The sequence below is a fragment of the Oncorhynchus mykiss genome, chromosome 18 (assembly GCF_057628025.1).
Source record: "Oncorhynchus mykiss isolate SJ-2025 chromosome 18, ASM5762802v1, whole genome shotgun sequence".
Classification (NCBI taxonomy): Eukaryota; Metazoa; Chordata; class Actinopteri; order Salmoniformes; family Salmonidae; genus Oncorhynchus; species Oncorhynchus mykiss.
The window spans coordinates 76,441,115-76,463,440 of record NC_143039.1 but is presented as its reverse complement, the minus strand read 5'-3'; the positions used below and the strand labels follow the sequence as shown (position 1 = coordinate 76,463,440).

The following is a 22,326-nucleotide window of genomic DNA, read 5'->3' as shown; positions in this document are numbered from 1 at the left end:
CCTGTATATGTCCTGGTGACATAGTGTTGTGGAGGGTAGTATCCTGTATATGTCCTGGTGACATAGTGAAGGTTATGTTGTGGAGGGTAGTATCCTGTATATGTCCTGGTGACATAGTGTTGTGGACGGTAGTATCCTGTATATGTCCTGGTGACATAGTGTTGTACAGGGTAGTATCCTGTATATGTCCGGTTGACATAGTGTTGTGGAGGGTAGTATCCTGAATATGTCCTGGTGACATAGTGTTGTGGAGGGTAGTATCCTGTATACAGTGCCTTGCGAAAGTATTCGGCCCCCTTGAACTTTGCGACCTTTTGCCACATTTCAGGCTTCAAACATAAAGATATAAAACTATATTTTTTTGTGAAGAATCAACAACAAGTGGGACACAATCATGAAGTGGAACGACATTTATTGGATATTTCAAACTTTTTTAACAATTCAAAAACTGAAAAATTGGGCGTGCAAAATTATTCAGCGCCTTTACTTTCAGTGCAGCAAACTCTCTCCAGAAGTTCAGTGAGGATCTCTGAATGATCCAATGTTGACCTAAATGACTAATGATGATAAATACAATCCACCTGTGTGTAATCAAGTCTCCGTATAAATGCACCTGCACTGTGATAGTCTCAGAGGTCCGTTAAAAGCGCAGAGAGCATCATGAAGAACAAGGAACACACCAGGCAGGTCCGAGATACTGTTCGCACCATGGTGACATGGTGTTGTAGAGGGTAGTATCCTGTATATGTCCTGGTGACATAGTGTTGTAGAGGGTAGTATCCTGTATATGTCCTGGTGACATAGTGTTGTGGAGGGTAGTATCCTGTATATGTCCTGGTGACATAGTGTTGTGGAGGGTAGTATCCTGAATATGTCCTGGTGACATAGTGTTGTGGAGGGTAGTATCCTGTATATGTCCTGGTGACATGGTGAAGGTTATGTTGTGGAGGGTAGTATCCTGTATATGTCCTGGTGACATAGTGTTGTGGAGGGTAGTATCCTGTATATGTCCTGGTGACATAGTGTTGTGGAGGGTAGTATCCTGTATATGTCCTGGTGACATAGAGTTGTGGAGGGTAGTATCCTGTATATGTCATGGTGACATAGTGGAGGGTAGAATCCTGTATATGTCCTGGTGACATAGTGTTGTGGAGGGTAGTATCCTGTATATGTCCTGGTGACATAGTGCTGTAGAGGGTAGTATCCTGTATATGTCCTGGTGACATAGTGTTGTGGAGGGTAGTATCCTGTATATGTCCTGGTGACATAGTGCTGTAGAGGGTAGTATCCTGTATATGTCCTGGTGACATAGTGTTGTGGAGGGTAGTATCCTGTATATGTCCTGGTGACATAGTGCTGTAGAGGGTAGTATCCTGTATATGTCCTGCTGACATAGTGTTGTGGAGGGTAGTATCCTGTATATGTCCTGGTGACATAGTGTTGTGGAGGGTAGTATCCTGTATATGTCCTGGTGACATAGAGTTATGGAGGGTAGTATCCTGTATATGTCATGGTGACATAGTGGAGGGTAGAATCCTGTATATGTTCCTGACAAGAAATCTAAGTTTATCTAAATCTATTTTTTGATTTTTTTATTCAGGAGCTCATCTGATCATGACCTATCTCTCTCTCTCACACATACAAAATACATATATATATATAGAGAGAAAATAAGTAGAGTAGAGGAGAATAGATGTGGATTCACAAATGGCTAGTCTTTTAGAGTAGATGGGAAGTGACATCAGTCACAGTGAGTTAAAGCATCACTGTAGAGTGAACGGGAGATGGCAGGAGTTATTTAAGCATCACTGTAGAGTGAACGGGAGATGGCAGGAGTTATTTAAGCATCACTGTAGAGTGAACGGGAGATGGCAGGAGTTATTTAAGCATCACTGTAGAGTGAACGGGAGATGGCAGGAGTTATTTAAGCATCACTGTAGAGTGAACGGGAGATGGCAGGAGTTATTTAAGCATCACTGTAGAGTGAACGGGAGATGGCAGGAGTTATTTAAGCATCACTGTAGAGTGAACGGGAGATGGCAGGAGTTATTTAAGCATCACTGTAGAGTGAACGGGAGATGGAAGGAGTTATTTAAGCATCACTGTAGAGTGAACGGGAGATGGCAGGAGTTAAAACATCTCATGGCTGGGGGCAGTATTGAGTAGTTTGGATGAACAAGATGCCCAGATGTGCCCAGAGTAAACTGCCTGCTCCTCAGTCCCAGTTGCTAATATATGCATATTATTAGTATATTTGGATAGAAAACACTCTGAAGGTTCTAAAACTGTTTGAATGATGTCTGTGAGTATAACAGAACTCATATGGCAAGCAAAAACCTGAGAAAAAAATCCAACCAGGAAGTGGAAAATCTGACGTTGGTCGTTTTTCAACTCATTCCCTATTGGTCATGTTGCACTTCCTAAGGCCTCCACTAGATGTCAACCATCTTTAGAACCTTGTTTGAGACTTCTACTGTTAAGTGGGGCCAAATGAGAGGGGAATGAGTCAGAGGTCTGTCAGAATGCTTTGAGCTCGTGACGCTCGTTCACGTGAGAGGTAGCTCTCGTTCCATTGCTTTTCTACAGACTAAGGAATTCTCCGGTTGGAACATTATTGAAGATTTATGTCAAAAACATCCTCAAGATAGATTCTATACATCGTTTGACATGTTTCTACGGACTGTTTTGACATTTCGTCTGCATCTAGTGAACGCGCTTCGTGAGTTTTGATTTGTTTATCAAACGCGCTAACAAAATAAGCTATTTGGACATAAATTATGGACATTACCGAACAAAACAAACATTTACCGTGGAACTGGGATTCCTGGGAGTGCATTCTGATGAAGATCATCAAAGGTAAGTGAATATTTATGATGTTATTTCTGACTTCTGTTGACTGCACAATATGGCGGATATCTGTTTGGGTTGTTTTGTCTCTGAGCGTCGTACTCAGATTATTGCATGGTGTGCTTTTTCCGTAAAGCTTTTTTGTAATCTGACACAGCGGTTGCATTAAGGAGAAGTGTATCTAAAGTTCCATGTATAACACTTGTATTTTCATCTACATTTATAATGAGTATTTCGGTAAATTGATGTGGCTCTCTGCAAAATAGTGAAGACATCAAAACAATGAAATAACGCATATGGAATCATGTAGTAACCAAAAAAGTGTTAAACAAATCAAAATACATTTTATATTTGAGATTCTTCAAAGTAGCCACCCTTTGCCTTGATGAAAGCTTTGCACACTCTTGACATTCTCTCAACCAGCTTCATGAGGTAGTCACCTGGAATGCATTTCAATTAACAGGTGTGCCTTTCCTTAATAAGCATTAATTGCACAAATTCACTTGTAACAAGGCACACCTGTATACTACAAATGCACACACATACTCATACCGACACAATACATGTACATATCAATCTCAAATACCTTATTATTATCTATCCTGATGTCTAGTCACTTTACCCTGCCTTCATGTACATATCTACCTCAAATACCGTATTATTATCTATCCTGATGCCTAGTCACTTTATCCTGCCTTCATGTACATATCTAAGTCAAATACATCGTACCTATGCACATTGGTCTGGTACTGGTACTCCCTGTATATAGCTCCACATTGATCTGGTACTTCCTGTATATAGCTCCACATTGATCTGGTACTTCCTGTATATAGCTCCACATCGATCTGGTACTTCCTGTATATAGCTTCACATTGATCTGGTACTTCCTGTATATAGCTTCACATTGATCTGGTACTTCCTGTATATAGCTCCACATTGATCTGGTACTTCCTGTATACAGCTCCACATTGATCTGGTACTTCCTGTATATATCCTACACATTGATCTGGTACTTCCTGTATATAGCTTCACATTGATCTGGTACTTCCTGTATATATCCTACACATTGATCTGGTACTTCCTGAATATAGCTCCTCATTGATCTGGTATTTCCTGTATATAGCTCCACATTGATCTGGTACTTCCTGTATATAGCTCCACATTGATCTGGTACTTCCTGTATATGGCTCCACATTGATCTGGTACTTCCTGTATATAGCTCCACATTGATTTGGTACTTCCTGTATATAGCTCCACATTGATCTGGTACTTCCTGTATATAGCTCCACATCGATCTGGTACTTCCTAGATATGGTAATTCCTACAGATGCACAATCGAGAGCATCCTGTAGGACTGTATCACCGCCTGGTACGGCAACTGCTCTGCCCACAACCATAAGGCTCTCCAGAGGGTATTGAGGTCTGCACAACGCATCACCGGGGGCAAACTACCTGTCCTCCAGGACACCTACACCACCCGATGTCACAGGAAGGCCATAAAGATCATCAAGGACAACAACCACCCGAGCCACTGCCTGTTCACCCCGCTATCATCCAGAAGGCGAGGTCAGTACAGGTGCATCAAAGCTGGGACCGAGAGACTGAAAAACATCTTCTATCTCAAGGCCATCAGACTGTTAAACAGCCACCACTAACATTGAGTGGCTGCTGCCAACACACTGACTCAACTCCAGCCACTTTAATAATGGGAATTGATGGAAATTGATGTAAAATATATCACTAGCCACTTTAAACAATGCTACTTAATATAATGTCTACATACCCTACATTACTCATCTCATATGTATATACTGTACTCTATACCATCTACTGTATCTTGCCTATGCCGTTCTGTACCAACACTCATTAATATCTTTATGTACATATTCTTCATCCCTTTACACTTGTGTGTATAAGGTAGTAGTTGTGGAATTGTTAGGTTAGATTACTCGTTGGTTATTACTGCACTAGAAGCACAAGCATTTCGCTACACTCGCATTAACATCTGCTAACCATGTGTATGTGACAAATAAATTTGATTTGATTTCCTGTGTTTTTTATTCCTCTTGTATTATTATTAAAATCAAATATATATTTTTAAAACTGCATCGTTGTTATTGGGCTCATAAGCAAACATTTCACGGTAAAGTCTACACCCGTTGTACTCAGCGCGTATGACAAATACAATTTGATTTGACACACACACACAAACGCACACAAACACACAAACACACACACACACACACACACACACACACACGTAATAGCCTCATGAAAGGACAATTGCAAATAAGCATGGTGCTTCATTGTGTTTCGCCCCTGCAGGGCTGACAAAGCAAAAGGGAGAGCGAGGTCTTGGATATTAAGGTCTTGGATATTTGAGCTACACTTGACCCCTACCGTGTAATGTCCTAAATTACATTTCTGACTGACCGTGGAACACAAAGGAATTGAGTGAAAGTGATATCACTGTATAGAGCTGATTGCTGCATGCCTGTTTTCTTAGACAATACGTCATCAATGCAGAAAGAGTGTTTTTATAGCTGAATTAAGGCAGAATAAGAGTGTTTTTATAGCTGAATTAAGGCAGAATACGAGTGTTTTTATAGCTGAATTAAGGCAGAATACGAGTGTTTTTATAGCTGAATTAAGGCAGAATAAGAGTGTTTTTATAGCTGAATTAAGGCAGAATAAGAGTGTTTTTATAGCTGAATTAAGGCAGAATAAGAGTGTTTTTATAGCTGAATTAAGGCAGAATAAGAGTGTTTTTATAGCTGAATTAAGGCAGAATAAGAGTGTTTTTATAGCTGAATTAAGGCAGAATACGAGTGTTTTTGTTGCTAAATTCTGGTGTTTTTGTAGAGATGACAGATTTGTGTATGTAATGGAAAATGCATGCTTTGTTGAGTTATATACTACCAGGCTTTGTTGAGGAATATGTTACCAGGCTTTGATGAGGAATATACTACCAGGCTTTGTTGAGGAATATACTACCAGGCTTTGTTGAGTTATATACTACCAGGCTTTGTTGAGGAATATGTTACCAGGCTTTGATGAGGAATATACTACCAGGCTTTGATGAGGAATATACTACCAGGCTTTGATGAGGAATATACTACCAGGCTTTGTTGAGGAATATGCTACCAGGCTTTGATGAGGAATATACTACCAGGCTTTGTTGAGGAATATACTACCAGGCTTTGATGAGGAATATACTACCAGGCTTTGATTAGGAATATACTACCAGGCTTTGATGAGGAATATACTACCAGGCTTTGTTGAGGAATATACTACCAGGCTTTGTTGAGGAATATACTACCAGGCTTTGTTGAGGAATATGCTACCAGGCTTTGTTGAGTTATATACTACCAGGCTTTGTTGAAGAATATACTACCAGGCTTTGTTGAGGAATATACTACCAGGCTTTGTTGAGGAATATGCTACCAGGCTTTGTTGAGTTATATATTACCAGGCTTTGATGAGGAATATACTACCAGGCTTTGTTGAGGAATATGCTACCAGGCTTTGTTGAGGAATATACTACCAGGCTTTGATGAGGAATATACTACCAGGCTTTGTTGAGGAATATACTACCAGGCTTTGTTGAGGAATATGCTACCAGGCTTTGTTGAGGAATATACTACCAGGCTTTGTTGAGGAATATACTACCAGGCTTTGTTGAGGAATATACTACCAGGCTTTGTTGAGGAATATGCTACCAGGCTTTGTTGAGGAATATACTACCAGGCTTTGATGAGGAATATACTACCAGGCTTTGTTGAGGAATATACTACCAGGCTTTGTTGAGGAATAAACTACCAGGCTTTGTTGAAGAATATACTACCAGGCTTTGTTGAGGAATATACTACCAGGCTTTGTTGAGGAATATACTACCAGGCTTTGTTGAGGAATATACTACCAGGCTTTGTTGAGGAATATACTACCAGGCTTTGTTGAGGAATATGCTACCAGGCTTTGTTGAGTTATATATTACCAGGCTTTGATGAGGAATATACTACCAGGCTTTGTTGAGGAATATGCTACCAGGCTTTGTTGAGGAATATACTACCAGGCTTTGATGAGGAATATACTACCAGGCTTTGTTGAGGAATATACTACCAGGCTTTGTTGAGGAATATGCTACCAGGCTTTGTTGAGGAATATACAACCAGGCTTTGTTGAGGAATATACTACCAGGCTTTGTTGAGGAATATACTACCAGGCTTTGTTGAGGAATATGCTACCAGGCTTTGTTGAGGAATATACTACCAGGCTTTGATGAGGAATATACTACCAGGCTTTGTTGAGGAATATACTACCAGGCTTTGTTGAGGAATAAACTACCAGGCTTTGTTGAAGAATATACTACCAGGCTTTGTTGAGGAATATACTACCAGGCTTTGTTGAGGAATATACTACCAGGCTTTGTTGAGGAATATACTACCAGGCTTTGTTGAGGAATATGCTACCAGGCTTTGTTGAGGAATATACTACCAGGCTTTGTTGAGGAATATACTACCAGGCTTTGTTGAGGAATATACTACCAGGCTTTGTTGAGGAATATACTACCAGGCTTTGTTGAGGAATATACTACCAGGCTTTGGTGAGGAATATACTACCAGGCTTTGTTGAGGAATATACTACCAGGCTTTGTTGAGGAATATACTACCAGGCTTTGTTTAGTTATATACTACCAGGCTTTGTTGAGGAATATACTACCAGGCTTTGTTGAGGAATATACTACCAGGCTTTGTTGAGGAATATACTACCAGGCTTTGTTGAGGAATATACTACCAGGCTTTGTTGAGGAATATGCTACCAGGCTTTGTTGAGTTATATACTACCAGGCTTTGTTGAGGAATATACTACCAGGCTTTGTTGAGGAATATGCTACCAGGCTTTGTTGAGTTATATACTACCAGGCTTTGTGGAGGAATATGCTACCAGTCTTTGTTGAGGAATATACTACCAGGCTTTGTTGAGGAATATACTACCAGGCTTTGTTGAGGAATATACTACCAGGCTTTGTTGAGGAATATACTACCAGGCTTTGTTGAGGAATATACTACCAGGCTTTGTTGACGAATATGCTACCAGGCTTTGTAAATAATATGTACGTAAGGATATTTGAGTGTCATTATTATGTCTCAACACTCTGGTACCGCACGTGAATCATTGTTGTAACTACTGTATGTATTAATATGTGAGTACCGTGGTTGAGCTCGCGGGCTGTATTTCTCTGTTGAATTATTCTCTTTAGAGTAGCAGGTAAAACATTTATAACCGGTCTGGTAATAATCACAGCTATTTGTTTTCATGTTATGAGGTGTGGAGAGTTAGGCAGCATTCCCATGATCAGAGGTGCATGTTTAACCTCTGTGTACAAGATTTCCAATTGAGTGTGTGTGTGTGTGTGTGTGTGTGTGTATTTGTGTTTCCATGTGGTGTTGTGGGTATCTCCGTTCCTGCTCCCCTCCACATCCCCTCCTCAGCAACACAAAGAGAACAGATTCACGTTAGTCTACAGACAGACAGACCCACGTTACTCTACAGACAGACAGACCCACGTTACTCTACAGACAGACCCACATTACTCTACAGACAGACAGACCCACATTACTCTACAGACAGACAGACCCACGTTACTCTACAGACAGACCCACGTTACTCTACAGACAGACAGACCCACATTACTCTACAGACAGACCCACATTACTCTACAGACAGACAGACCCACATTACTCTACAGACAGACAGACCCACATTACTCTACAGACAGACAGACCCACATTACTCTACAGACAGACAGACCCACGTTACTCTACAGACAGACAGACCCACGTTACTCTACAGACAGACTCTACCCTTTGTTCTTATAGCTTACAACACTAGTTCATATGGGTCAGAGTGCGTGTGTTTGTGCGTGTGTGTGTGTGTGTGTGTGTGGGGGGGTGTATGTGTGTGTGTGGGGGGGGGTGTATGTGTGTGTGTGGGGGGGTGTATGTGTGTGGGGGGGTTGTGTGTGTGTGTGTGTGTGGGGGGGGGGGGGGTGTATGTGTGTGTGTGGGGGGGTGTATGTGTGTGGGGGGGTTGTGTGTGTGTGTGTGTGCGTGCGTGTGTGTCTGTGTGGGTGGGGGGGGGGGTGTATGTGTGTGTGTGGGGGGTTGTATGTGTGTGGGGGGGTTGTGTGTGTGTGTGTGTGCGTGCGTGTGTGTCTGTGTGGGTGGGGGGGGTTGTGTGTGTGTGTGTGTGTGTGGGGGGGGGGGTGTGTGTGTGTGTGCGTGCGTGTGTGTGGGGGGGGTTGTGTGTGTGTGTGTGTGTGTGTGTGTGTGTGGGGGGGGTGTATGTGTGTGTGTGGGGGGGTTGGGGGTGTGTGTGTGTGTGTGCGTACATGTCTTAGAGTTCAGTCTGAGTGGATCTGACAGACTCACTCAATGAAGGCAGCTCTCCCCCAAGGCTCCCTCTGTCCCCTGTAAACCTCATCTCCCACTCTGTCTACACGTCTTTGTGTCTGTCTGTCTGTAAAAAAAAAAAAAGCTGAAAATAAATATCCATAATTCGTTTAAGTGCTACATCGAGCTTTCTGGCCTATTTTCTGTAATTATTTTCAGCACGGGACAGCTCCTATAAAGTCACAGTTTAGTTTCACTTTGTAACAAGTGCACTGCGTGGTGTTTTGGGAAACGGGTGTAACATTGTCGGCCCTTATTTTTACACTTGATTCATTAAAACACATGTAAGCCTAAGGTCCATTGCTATCGGGAAACTGGGCCCAGGTAACTCTACCAGTATATCGAAACATCTGGGCCACGGAAAGAAAAGGACAGCTTCTTCTTCGGGAGAACAATGATCAAAAACACCGAATGAATGAGAGAATCACTAGCATGTTGTCGTCACAAACCTGACGTTTTTTTTAAAGAGACAGTGTACCATTTCAAACGTAATTCATCTCAATAGGAAAATAGTGCTTTTTACACAATGTAAAACCCCAATATTCCATAATTGATGTTGTAATTTCAATGACAGGTAATGTTATTCCTTTATAATAAAACTCGTGTATTTACAATGTTAAATATTATTTTCTAGGGCAACAACATGTGCTTCAAAATTAGTTTGAATTTATTATTAATATATATTAATTAAATAAAAATATATTAATTAAATTCCTTATTCTCATATAGGCCCAATATAGGTTGTATCTCAATCAATAAAAAATATATTTATACATATTCTGGTGCTCCTAAATTTCCTGTTGTGCTCCTAACTTTCCTGTTGTGCTCCTAAATTTCCTGTTGTGCTCCTAAATGTCCTGTTGTGCTCCTAAATTTCCTGTTGTGCTCCTAAATTTCCTGTTGTGCTCCTACATTTCCTGTTGTGCTCGTAAATTTCCTGTTGTGCTCCTAACTTTTTTTAAGGTGCGACAGGGTAGACTAGTGGTTAGAGCGTTGGACTAGGAAGGTTGCAAGTTCAAACCCCCGAGCTGACAAGGTACAAATCCGTTGTTCTGCCCCTGAACACGCACACACACGCTCACACACATACCGTCATTGAAAATAAGAAAATAAGAATTTGTTCTTCACTGACTAACTGACTAGTTAAATAAAGGTAAAATTTAAAAAAAGGTGTGAGCACTAGTGCCTCCAAGGAAAATGTTTCATTTAGAGGCCTGATACTGTGTAACCTAGAAGCTATATCCAGCTCTTTGAAGGTCACTCATTCTCCATAGACCAGGGGTCCAAGTCTCTACTGTATGTGCTGCTTCTCAAATGAGCATTATTCCCCTTTGTAGTGATGTGTGTGTGTGTGTGTGTGTGTGTGTGTGTGTGTGTGTGTGTGTGTGTGTGTGTGTGTGTGTGTGTGTGTGTGTGTGTGTGTGTGTGTGTGTGTGTGTGTGTGTGTGTGTGTGTGTATATACAGGTGTATGTGTGCGTGGGTGGGCACCAATTTGACTGATCAAACACTGAAAAAAAAGAGGGGAGGGTAAGAGGGTATGGGGGAGGGTAAGAGGGTATGGGGGAGGGTAAGAGGGTATGGGGAGGGTAAGAGGGTATGGGGAGGGGAAGAGGGTAAGGGGAGGGTAAGAGGGTATGGGGAGGGTAAGAGGGTATGGGGGAGGGTACGAGGGTATGGGGAGGGTAAGAGGGTATGGGAAGGGGAAGAGGGTATGGGGAGGGGAAGAGGGTATGGGGAGGGTAAGACGGTATGGGGAGGGTAAGAGGGTATGGGGAGGGTAAGAGGGTATGGGGGAGGGTAAGATGGTAAGAGGGTATGGGGAGGGTAAGAGGGTATGGGGAGGGTAAGAGGGTATGGGGAGGGTAAGAGGGTATGGGGGAGGGTAAGAGGGTATGGGGAGGGTAAGAGGATATGGGGAGGGTAAGAGGGTATGGGGAGGGTAAGAGGGTAAGAGGGTATGGGGAGGGTAAGAGGATATGGGGAGGGTAAGAGGTTATGGGGGAGGGTAAGAGGATATGGGGAGGGTAAGAGGTTATGGGGGAGGGTAAGAGGGTATGGGGGAGGGTAAGAGGGTATGGGGGAGGGTAAGAGGGTATGGGGAGGGGAAGAGGGTAAGGGGAGGGTAAGAGGGTATGGGGAGGGTAAGAGGGTATGGGGGAGGGTACGAGGGTATGGGGAGGGTAAGAGGGTATGGGGAGGGGAAGAGGGTAGGGGAGGGGAAGAGGGTAAGGGAGGGTAAGAGGGTATGGGGAGGGGAAGAGGGTAAGGGAGGGTAAGAGGGTATGGGGAGGGTAAGAGGGTATGGGGGAGGGTAGAGGGTATGGGGAGGGTAAGAGGGTAGGGGAGGGTAAGAGGGTATGGGGAGGGGAAGAGGGTATGGGGAGGGTAAGACGGTATGGGGAGGGTAAGAGGGTATGGGGAGGGTAAGAGGGTATGGGGGAGGGTAAGAGGGTATGGGGAGGGTAAGAGGGTATGGGGAGGGTAAGAGGGTATGGGGAGGGTAAGAGGGTATGGGGGAGGTAGAGGGTATGGGGAGGGTAAGAGGATTTGGGGAGGGTAAGAGGGTATGGGGGAGGGTAAGAGGGTATGGGGAGGGTAAGAGGATATGGGGAGGGTAGAGGGTATGGGGGAGGGTAAGAGGATATGGGGAGGTGTACTTTTTTACCTCTTTACAGTGTTTCTTTTACCTCTTTACATTTTCTTTACCTCGTACCTCGTTTACATTTTCTTTACCTCTTTACATTTTCTTACCTCTGTACATTTCTTTACCTCTTTACATTTTCTTTACCTCTTTACATTTTTCTTTACCTCTTTACATTTCTTGTACCTCTTTACAGTTTCGTTTACCTCTTTACATGTTCTTGTACCTCTTGTCTTACCTCTTTACAGTTTCTTTACCTCTTACATTCTTGACCTCTTTCATTGTCTTTACCTCTTTACATGTTCTTTACCTCTGTTACATTGCTGTTCCTCTTTACATTTTCTTACCTCTTGACATTTTCTTTACCTCTTTACATTTTCTTTTCCTCTTTACATTGTCTTGTACCTCGTTACATTTTCTTTCCGCTGTTACATTTTCTTTTCCTCTTTACATTTGCTTTGCCTCTTTACATTGTCTTTACCTCGTTACATGTTCTTTACCGCTTGACATTTTCTTTACCTCTTTACATTTTCTTTACCTCTTTACATTTTCTTTTACACTCTTTACAGTTTCTTTACCTCTTTACATTTTCTGTACCTCTTTACATTTTCTTTACCTCGTGACATTTTCTTTACCTCTTTACATTTTCGTTTCCTCTTTACATTTTCTTTGCCTCTTTACATTTTCTTTACCTCTTTACAGTTGTCTGTACCTCTTTACATTTCTGTTCCTCTTTACATTTTCTTTTCCTCTTACTTTACATTTTCTTGTACATTTTCTTTACCTCTTTACATTTTCTTTACCTCTTTACATTTTCTTTACCTCTTTACATTTTCTTTACCTTGTCTTTTCCCTTTACATTTCATTTCTTTACCTCTTTACAGTTTTCTTTACCTCTTTACATTTTCTGTTACCTCTTTACATTTTCTTTACCTCTTTACATGTTTCTTTACCTCTTTACATTTTCTTTACCTCTTTACATTTTCTTTACCTCTTTACATTTGTCTGTACCTCTTTACATTGTTCTTGACCTCTTTACATTGTTCTTTCCTCTTACATTTCTTTACCTCTTTACCTTTCATGTTCTTTACCTCTTACCTGTACATTTTCTTTTCCTCTTTACATTGTTCTTTACCTCTTTACATTTTCTTTACCTCTTTACATTTTCTTTACCTCTTTACAGTTGTCTTGACCTCTTTACATTTTCTTTACCTCTTTACATTTTCTTTACCTCTTTACATTTTTCTTTACCTCTTTACAGTTGTCTTGTCTTTACCCTTTACCTCTTTACAGTTTCTTACCTCTTTACAGTTTGCGTTACCTCTTACATTCTTGTCGGTATGGGGAGGGGAAGAGGGATGGGAGGGTAAGAGGCTATGGGGGAGGGTAAGAGGGTATGCGGAGGGTAAGAGGGTATGGGAGGGTAAGAGGGTATGGGGAGAGGAAGAGGGTATGGGGGGAGGGTAAGAGGGTAAGAGGGTATGGGGAGGGTAAGAGGGTAAGAGGGTATGGGAGGGAAGAGGGTATGGGGGAGGGTAAGAGGGTATGGGGTGGGTAAGAGGGTATGGGGAGGGTAAGAGGGTATGGGGAGGGTAAGAGGGATGGGGAGGGTAAGAGGGTATGGAGGAGGAGAGGGTATGGGGAGGGAAGAGGGTATGGGGAGGGTAAGAGGGTATGGGGAGGGGAAGAGGGTATGGGGAGGGTAAGACGGTATGGGAGGGAAGAGGGTATGGGAGGAAGAGGGTATGGGGAGGGTAAGAGGGTAAGAGGGTATGGGGAGGGGTAAGAGGGTATGGGGAGGGTAAGAGGGTATGGGGAGGGTAAGAGGGATGGGGAGGGTAAGAGGGTATGGGGAGTGTAAGAGGGTATGGGGAGGGTAAGAGGGTATGGGGGAGGGTAAGAGGGTATGGGGGAGGGGAAGAGGGTATGGGGAGGGGAAGAGGGATGGGGAGGGAGAGGGTATGAGGAATGGTATGGGGAGGGTAAGAGGGTATGGGGAGGGTAAGAGGGTATGGGGGAGGGTAAGAGGGTAAGAGGGTATGGGGAGGGAAGAGGGTATGGGGAGGGGAGAGGGTATGGGGAGGGTAAGAGGGTATGGGGAGGGGAAGAGGGTATGGGGAGGGGAAGAGGGTATGGGGAGGGGAAGAGGGTATGGGGGAGGGTAAGAGGGTATGGGGAGGGTTAGAGGGTATGGGGGAGGGTAAGAGGGTATGGGAGGGGAGAGGGTATGGGGGAGGGGAAGAGGGATGGGGAGGGGAAGAGGGTATGGGGAGGGGAAGAGGGTATGGGGAGGGGAAGAAGGGTATGGGGAGGGGAAGAGGGTATGGGGAGGGAAGAGGGTATGGGGAGGGTTAGAGGGTATGGGGAGGGGGTAAGAGGGTATGGGGAGGGTAAGAGGGTATGGGGGAGGGTAAGGGGGTATGGGAGGGGAAGAGGGTATGGGGAGGGTTAGAGGGTATGGGGAGGGAAAGAGGAAGATGGGAGGGGAAGAGGGATGGGGAGGGTTAGGGGTATGGGGAGGGGAAGAGGGTATGGGGAGGGTTAGAGGGTATGGGGAGGGGAAGAGGGTATGGGGGAGGGTAAGAGGGTATGGGGAGGGTTAGAGGGTATGGGGAGGGTTAGAGGGGATGGGAGGGGAAGAGGGTATGGGGGAGGGTAAGAGGGTATGAGGAGGCAAAGGATGGGGAGGGTAAGAGGGTATGGGGGAGGGTAAGAGGGTATGGGGAGGGGAAGAGGGTAAGAGGGTATGGGGAGGTAAGAGGGTATGAGGAGGGTAAGAGGGTATGGGAGGGTAAGAGGGTATGGGGAGGGTAAGAGGGTATGGGAGGGTAAGAGGGGATGGGAGGGTAAGAGGGTATGGGGAGGGTAAGAGGGGTATGGGAGGGGAAGAGGGTATGGGAGGGGTAAGAGGGTATGGGGAGGGGAAGAGGGTATGTGGAGGTGAAGAGGGTATGGGGAGGGTTAGAGGGTATGGGGAGGGTAAGAGGGTATGGGGGAGGGTAAGAGGGTATGGGGAGGGTAAGAGGGTATGGGAGGAAGAGGGTATGGGGAGGGAAGAGGGTATGGGGGAGGGGAAGAGGGTATGGGGAGGGTAAGAAGGATGGGGAGGGGAGAGGGTATGGGGAGGGTAAGAGGGTATGGGGAGGGTAAGAGGGTATGGGGAGGGTTAGAGGGTATGGGAGGGTAAGAGGGTATGGGGAGGGTTAGAGGGTATGGGAGGGTAAGAGGGTATGGGGAGGGAAGAGGTTATGGGGAGGGTAAGAGGGTATGGGGAGGGTAAGAGGGTATGGGGAGGGTAAGAGGGTATGGGAGGGTAAGAGGGTATGGGGAGGGTAAGAGGGTATGGGGAGGGGAAGAGGGGTATGGGGGAGGGTAAGAGGGTATGGGGAGGGTAAGAGGGTATGGGGAGGGTAAGAGGGTATGGGGAGGGTAAGAGGGTATGGGGGAGGGGAAGAGGGTATGGGGAGGGTAAGAGGGTATGGGGAGGGTAAGAGGGTATGGGGAGGGTAAGAGGGGATGGGAGGAAGAGGGTATGGGGAGGGGAAGAGGGTATGGGAGGGTAAGAGGGTATGGGGAGGGTAAGAGGGTATGGGGAGGGTAAGAGGGTATGGGGAGGGAGAGGGATGGGAGGGTAAGAGGGTATGGGGAGGGTAAGAGGGTATGGGGAGGGAGAGGATGGGGGAGGGGAAGAGGGGTATGGGGAGGGGAAGAGGGTATGGGAGGGTAAGAGGGGATGGGAGGGTAAGAGGGTATGTGGAGGGGAAGAGGGTATGGGGAGGGTAAGAGGGTATGGGGAGGGTAAGAGGGTATGGGAGGGTAAGAGGGTATGGGGAGGAAGAGGGTATGGGGAGGGAGAGGGTATGGGGGAGGGTAAGAGGGTATGGGGAGGGTAAGAGGGTATGGGGAGGGTAAGAGGGTATGGGGGAGGGGAAGAGGGTATGGGGAGGGGAAGAGGGTATGGGGAGGGTAAGAGGGTATGGGGGAGGGGAAGAGGGTATGGGGGAGGGGGAAGAGGGTATGGGGAGGGTAAGAGGGTATGGGGAGGGTAAGAGGGTATGGGGAGGGGAAGAGGGTATGGGGAGGGGGGAAGAGGGTATGGGGAGGGTAAGAGGGTATGGGGAGGGTTAGAGGGTATGGGGAGGGTAAGAGGGTATGGGGAGGGGAAGAGGTTATGGGAGGGTAAGAGGGTATGGGAGGGAAAGAGGGTATGGAGGGGAAGAGGGTATGGGGAGGGTAAGAGGGTATGGGGAGGGTAAGAGGGTATGGGGAGGGGAAGAGGGTATGGGGAGGGAAGAGGGTATGGGAGGGTAAGAGGGTATGGGGAGGGTAAGAGGGTATGGGGAGGGTAAGAGGGTATGGGGAGGGGGAAGAGGGTATGGGGAGGGTAAGAGGGTATGGGGAGGGTAAGAGGGTATGGGAAGGGTAAGAGGGTATGGGGAGGGTAAGAGGGTATGGGGAGGGGAAGAGGGTATGGGGAGGGTAGAGGGTATGGGGAGGTAAGAGGGTATGGGGGAGGGGAAGAGGGTATGGGGAGGGTAAGAGGGTATGGGGAGGGTAAGAGGGTATGGGGAGGGTAAGAGGGTATGGGGAGGGGAAGAGGGATGGGGAGGGGAGAGGGTATGGGGAGGGTAAGAGGGTATGGGAGGGTAAGAGGGTATGGGGAGGGTAAGAGGGTATGGGGAGGGGAAGAGGGTATGGGGAGGGAAGAGGGTATGGGGAGGGGGTAAGAGGGTATGGGGAGGGTAAGAGGGTATGGGGAGGGTAAGAAGGGATGGGGAGGGGGAAGAGGGTATGGGGAGGGTAAGAGGGTATGGGGAGGGTAAGAGGGTATGGGGAGGGTAAGAGGGTATGGGGAGGGTAAGAGGGTATGGGGAGGGGAAGAGGGTATGGGGAGGGAAGAGGTATGGGGAGGGTAGAGGGTATGGGGAGGGGAAGAGGGTATGGGGAGGGTAAGAGGGTATGGGGAGGGTAAGAGGGTATGGGGAGGGTAAGAGGGTATGGGGAGGGGAAGAGGGTATGGGGAGGGGAAGAGGGTATGGGGAGGGTAAGAGGGTATGGGAGGGTAAGAGGGTATGTGGAGGGGAGGCACGGGAGGCAAGAAGGATGGGAGGGTAAGAGGGTATGGGGAGGGTAAGAGGGTATGGGGAGGGTAAGAGGGTATGGGGAGGGAAGAGGGTATGGGGGAGGGTAAGAGGGTATGGGGAGGGTAAGAGGGTATGGGGGAGGGTAAGAGGGTATGGGGAGGGAAGAGGGTATGGGGGAGGGGAAGAGGGTATGGGGAGGGTAAGAGGGTATGGGGGAGGGGGAAGAGGGGTATGGGAGGGAGAGGATGGGAGGGTAATAGGGTATGGGGAGGGTAAGAGGGATGGGGAGGGAAGAGGGTATGGGGAGGGGAAGAGGGTATGGGGAGGGTAAGAGGGTAAGAGGGTATGGGGAGGGGAAGAGGGTATGGGGGAGGGGAAGAGGGTATGGGAGGGAAGAGGGTATGGGGAGGGTAAGAGGGTATGGGGAGGGGAAGAGGGTATGGGAGGGGAAGAGGGTATGGGGAGGGTAAGAGGGTATGGGGAGGGTAAGAGGGTATGGGGAGGGGAAGAGGGTATGGGAGGGTAAGAGGGTAAGAGGGTATGGGAGGGTTAGAGGGTATGGGGAGGGGAAGAGGTCATGGGGAGGGGAAGAGGGTATGGGGAGGGTAAGAGGGTATGGGGAGGGTAAGAGGGTATGGGGAGGGGAGGGTATGGGGAGGGTAAGAGGGTATGGGGAGGGAAGAGGGTATGGGGAGGGAAGAGGGTATGGGGAGGAAGAGGGTATGGGGAGGGGAAGAGGGTATGGGGAGGGTAAGAGGGTATGGGGAGGGGAAAGAGGGTATGGGGAGGGAGAGGGTATGGGGAGGGTAAGAGGGTAAGAGGGTATGGGGGAGGGTTAGAGGGTATGGGGAGGGAAGAGGGCATGGGGAGGGAAGAGGGTATGGGGAGGGTAAGAGGGATGGGGAGGGTAAGAGGGTATGGGGAGGGAAGAGGGTATGGGAGGGGTATGAGGGTATGGGGAGGGTATGAGGGTATGGGGAGGGTATGAGGGTATGGGGAGGGTAAGAGGGTATGGTGGAGGGTAGAGGGTATGGGAGGGTTAGAGGGTATGGAGGGGAAGAGGGTAAGAGGGTATGGGGAGGGAAGAGGGTATGGGGAGGGGGGAGAGGGTATGGGGAGGGTTAGAGGGTATGGGGAGGGGAAGAGGGTATGGGGGAGGGAGAGGGACAGGGATGGGGAGGGGAAGAGGGTATGGGGAGGGGAAGAGGGTAAGAGGGTATGGGGAGGGGAAGAGGGTATGGGAGGGGAAGAGGGTATGGGAGGGTTAGGTATGGGGAGGGGAAGAGGGTATGGGGAGGGGAAGAGGGTATGGGGAGGGGAAGAGGGTATGGGGAGGGGAAGAGGGTATGGGGAGGGTTAGAGGGTATGGGGAGGGGGGAAGAGGGTATGGGGAGGGTAAGAGGGTATGGGGAGGGGAAGAGGGATGGGGAGGGTTAGAGGGACTGGGCTGTCATTCATCCCCTGGAATAGCGCAGCGGCGTCTGCTAGATAGACTGGGAGAAAAGGAGAGAGGAGCTGGACCACTAGTGGTGTCACGCCAAATACAGTCCCCCCCGGTCACTTCATGAGGAATAGTCTCATGGGTCACGCCAACACAGTCCCCCCCGGTCACTTCATGAGGAGTATGATGGGTGGTGTCAAGCCAAAGACAGTCCCCCCCGGTCACTTCATGAGGAATAGTCTCATGGGTGGTGTCACGCCAACAGAGTCCCCCCGGTCACTTCATGAGGAAGGCTCCATGGGTGGTGTTAGTGGAATACAGTCCCCCCCGGTCACTTCATGAGGAATAGTCTCATGGGTGGTGTCAAGCCAAATAGAGTCCCCCCGGTCACTTCATGAGGAATAGCTCCATGGGTGGGTCACGCCAATACAGTCCCCCCCGGTCACTTCATGAGGAATAGTCTCATGGGTGGTGTCACGCCAAATACAGTGTCCCCCCGGTCACTTCATGAGGAATAGTCTCATGGGTGGTGTCAAGCCAAATACAGTCCCCCCCGGTCACTTCATGAGGAATAGTCTCATGGGTGGTGTCACGCCAAATACAGTCCCCCCCGGTCACTTCATGAGGAATAGTCTCATGGGTGGTGTCAAGCCAAATACAGTCCCCCCCGGTCACTTCATGAGGAATAGTCTCATGGGTGGTGTCAAGCCAAATACAGTCCCCCCCGGTCACTTCATGAGGAATAGTCTCATGGGTGGTGTCACGCCAAATACAGTCCCCCCCGGTCACTTCATGAGGAATAGTCTCATGGGTGGTGTCACGCCAAATACAGTCCCCCCCGGTCACTTCATGAGGAATAGTCTCATGGGTGGTGTCAAGCCAAATACAGTCCCCCCCGGTCACTTCATGAGGAATAGTCTCATGGGTGGTGTCACGCCAAATACAGTCCCCCCCGGTCACTTCATGAGGAATAGTCTCATGGGTGGTGTCAAGCCAAATACAGTCCCCCCCGGTCACTTCATGAGGAATAGTCTCATGGGTGGTGTCAAGCCAAATACAGTCCCCCCCGGTCACTTCATGAGGAATAGTCTCATGGGTGGTGTCACGCCAAATACAGTCCCCCCCGGTCACTTCATGAGGAATAGTCTCATGGGTGGTGTCACGCCAAATACAGTCCCATCCGTCGCGTCATGACAAATGGTCTCATCAGTGGTGTCACGCCAAATACAGTCCCTCCGTCGCGTCATGACAAATGGTCTCATCAGTGGTGTCACGCCAAATACAGTCCCTCCGTCGCGTCATGACAAATGGTCTCATCAGTGGTGTCACACCAAATACAGTCCCTAAAACACTCCCGTGCCAAAGGCTAGTTGAGTGAAACCTGTCATCAAGTGATGCTGACACTGTCACCCAAACCAGATGCAAAGAGGGAAATGTGTATTTGAAACGAGAAGTTGGTCATAATGTGTTTTGAGGAAGTCATCTTTGTTTTGACTCGTGTGGATGAAGATGAACGGAAAAAAATTGACTTTATAATCGGATCCAAAGGGTTCTAGTTCACTCAATTATATTTTTTGGGGCCCTGGGTCGGATTTGTAAAACAGCATTAGGGTTTAAACACAGCTTTTGTAGGCCAATCTAGTGCAGTGATTAGGTTGTTATCTAGACACAATCTCTTCTCTGTCTTCATTATTCATCAGATAATAATGAGAATAAGTCAGTCTCATATCTACATCCCAAATGGCATCCGATTTCTCCTAATAGTGCACCACTTTTGACCAGAGCCCTCCAGACCGATGTAAAATGTAGTGCACTATGTAGGGAATTGGGTGCAATTTGGGATGCACACTCTGTCTCTCATTCTTTCTCCCTCTCTGGCCCTCTATTCTCTACTTCCTCTCTCTGTTTGGTTTCCCAGCTCTCCCCTCTCTGACCCTCTATTCTCTACTTCCTCTATCTGTTTGGTTTCCCAGCTCTCCCCTCTCTGACCCTCTATTCTCTACTTCCTCTCTCTGTTTGGTTTCCCAGCTCTCCCAGCTCTCCCCTCTCTGACCCTCTATTCTCTACTTCCTCTATCTGTTTGGTTTCCCAGCTCTCCCCTCTCTGACCCTCTATTCTCTACTTCCTCTATCTGTTTGGTTTCGCAGCTCTCCCCTCTCTGACCCTCTATTCTCTACTTCCTCTATCTGTTTGGTTTCCCAGCTCTCCCCTCTCTGACCCTCTTCCCTTTAATCTCTTCTTCTTTTCCATGTGTTCCTGTGTCTCTCTCTCTCCACGCGACCAGTGGATTGATCTGACTGATAGCCTATAGGCACGCTATCCGTAGCAACCCCACGGAGACCAGATCAAAGATAATCAAATGATCTAATCCCATGCTTTCCAGAAAAGAGACAGTCCTTCCTTCCTTCCTTCCTTCCTTCCTTCCTTCCTTCCTTCCTTCCTTCCTTCCTTCCTTCCTTCCTTCCTTCCTTTCTTCCTTGGACAGGTGAAAGAAAGGACTATTTTACATGTCTCCTAACCCGTCATGTCATATCACTGTTATTCCCTATCAGTACTTCTAGGGTTATTCTGCTATCATATCACTGTTATTCCCTATCAGTACTTCTAGGGTTATTCTGCTATCATATCACTGTTATTCCCTATCAGTACTTCTAGGGTTATTCTGCTATCATATCACTGTTATTCCCTATCAGTACTTCTAGGGTTATTCTGCTATCATATCACTGTTATTCCCTATCAGTACTTCTAGGGTTATTCTGCTATCATATCACTGTTATTCCCTATCAGTACTTCTAGGGTTATTCTGCTATCATATCACTGTTATTCCCTATCAGGGTTATTCTGCTGTCATATCACTGTTATTCCCTATCAGTACTTCTAGGGTTATTCTGCTATCATATCACTGTTATTCCCTATCAGTACTTCTAGGGTTATTCTGCTATCATATCACTGTTATTCCCTATCAGGGTTATTCTGCTGTCATATCACTGTTATTCCCTATCAGTACTTCTAGGGTTATTCTGCTATCATATCACTGTTATTCCCTATCAGGGTTATTCTGCTGTCATATCACTGTTATTCTCTATCAGTACTTCTAGGGTTATTCTGCTATCATATCACTGTTATTCCCTATCAGGGTTATTCTGCTGTCATATCACTGTTATTCCCTATCAGTACTTCTAGGGTTATTCTGCTATCATATCACTGTTATTCCCTATCAGGTTATTCTGCTGTCATATCACTGTTATTCCCTATCAGTATTTCTAGGGTTATTCTGCTATCATATCACTGTTATTCCCTATCAGTACTTCTAGGGTTATTCTGCTATCATATCACTGTTATTCCCTATCAGGGTTATTCTGCTGTCATATCACTGTTAGTTCCTATCAGTACTTCTAGGGTTATTCTGCTATCATATCACTGTTATTCCCTATCAGTACTTCTAGGGTTATTCTGCTATCATATCACTGTTATTCCCTATCAGGGTTATTCTGCTGTCATATCACTGTTATTCCCTATCAGTACTTCTAGGGTTATTCTGCTATCATATCACTGTTATTCCCTATCAGGGTTATTCTGCTGTCATATCACTGTTATTCCCTATCAGTACTTCTAGGGTTATTCTGCTATCATATCACTGTTATTCCCTATCAGGGTTATTCTGCTGTCATATCACTGTTATTCCCTATCAGTATTTCTAGGGTTATTCTGCTGTCATATCACTGTTATTCCCTATCAGTACTTCTAGGGTTATTCTGCTATCATATCACTGTTATTCCCTATCAGTACTTCTAGGGTTATTCTGCTGTCATATCACTGTTATTCCCTATCAGTATTTCTAGGGTTATTCTGCTATCATA

At 46.6% G+C, this 22,326-nt stretch overlaps 1 protein-coding gene across 4 annotated transcripts in view; it reads right to left on the bottom strand.

Moving 5' to 3' along the window:
- fam49al (family with sequence similarity 49 member A, like) overlaps positions 1 to 22,326 on the bottom strand; it is a 101,587-nt gene that overhangs the window by 43,625 nt on the left and 35,636 nt on the right. For 2 of the 4 annotated variants that reach the window (XM_090209426.1, XM_090209429.1), the window contains exon 2: positions 9,279 to 9,366. The exons of the other annotated variants lie outside the window; for them this stretch is intronic. The gene's annotated coding sequence lies outside the window, so the exon portion shown is untranslated. The remainder of the gene's footprint in view (positions 1 to 9,278; positions 9,367 to 22,326) is intronic. 4 annotated transcript variants of the gene reach the window in all.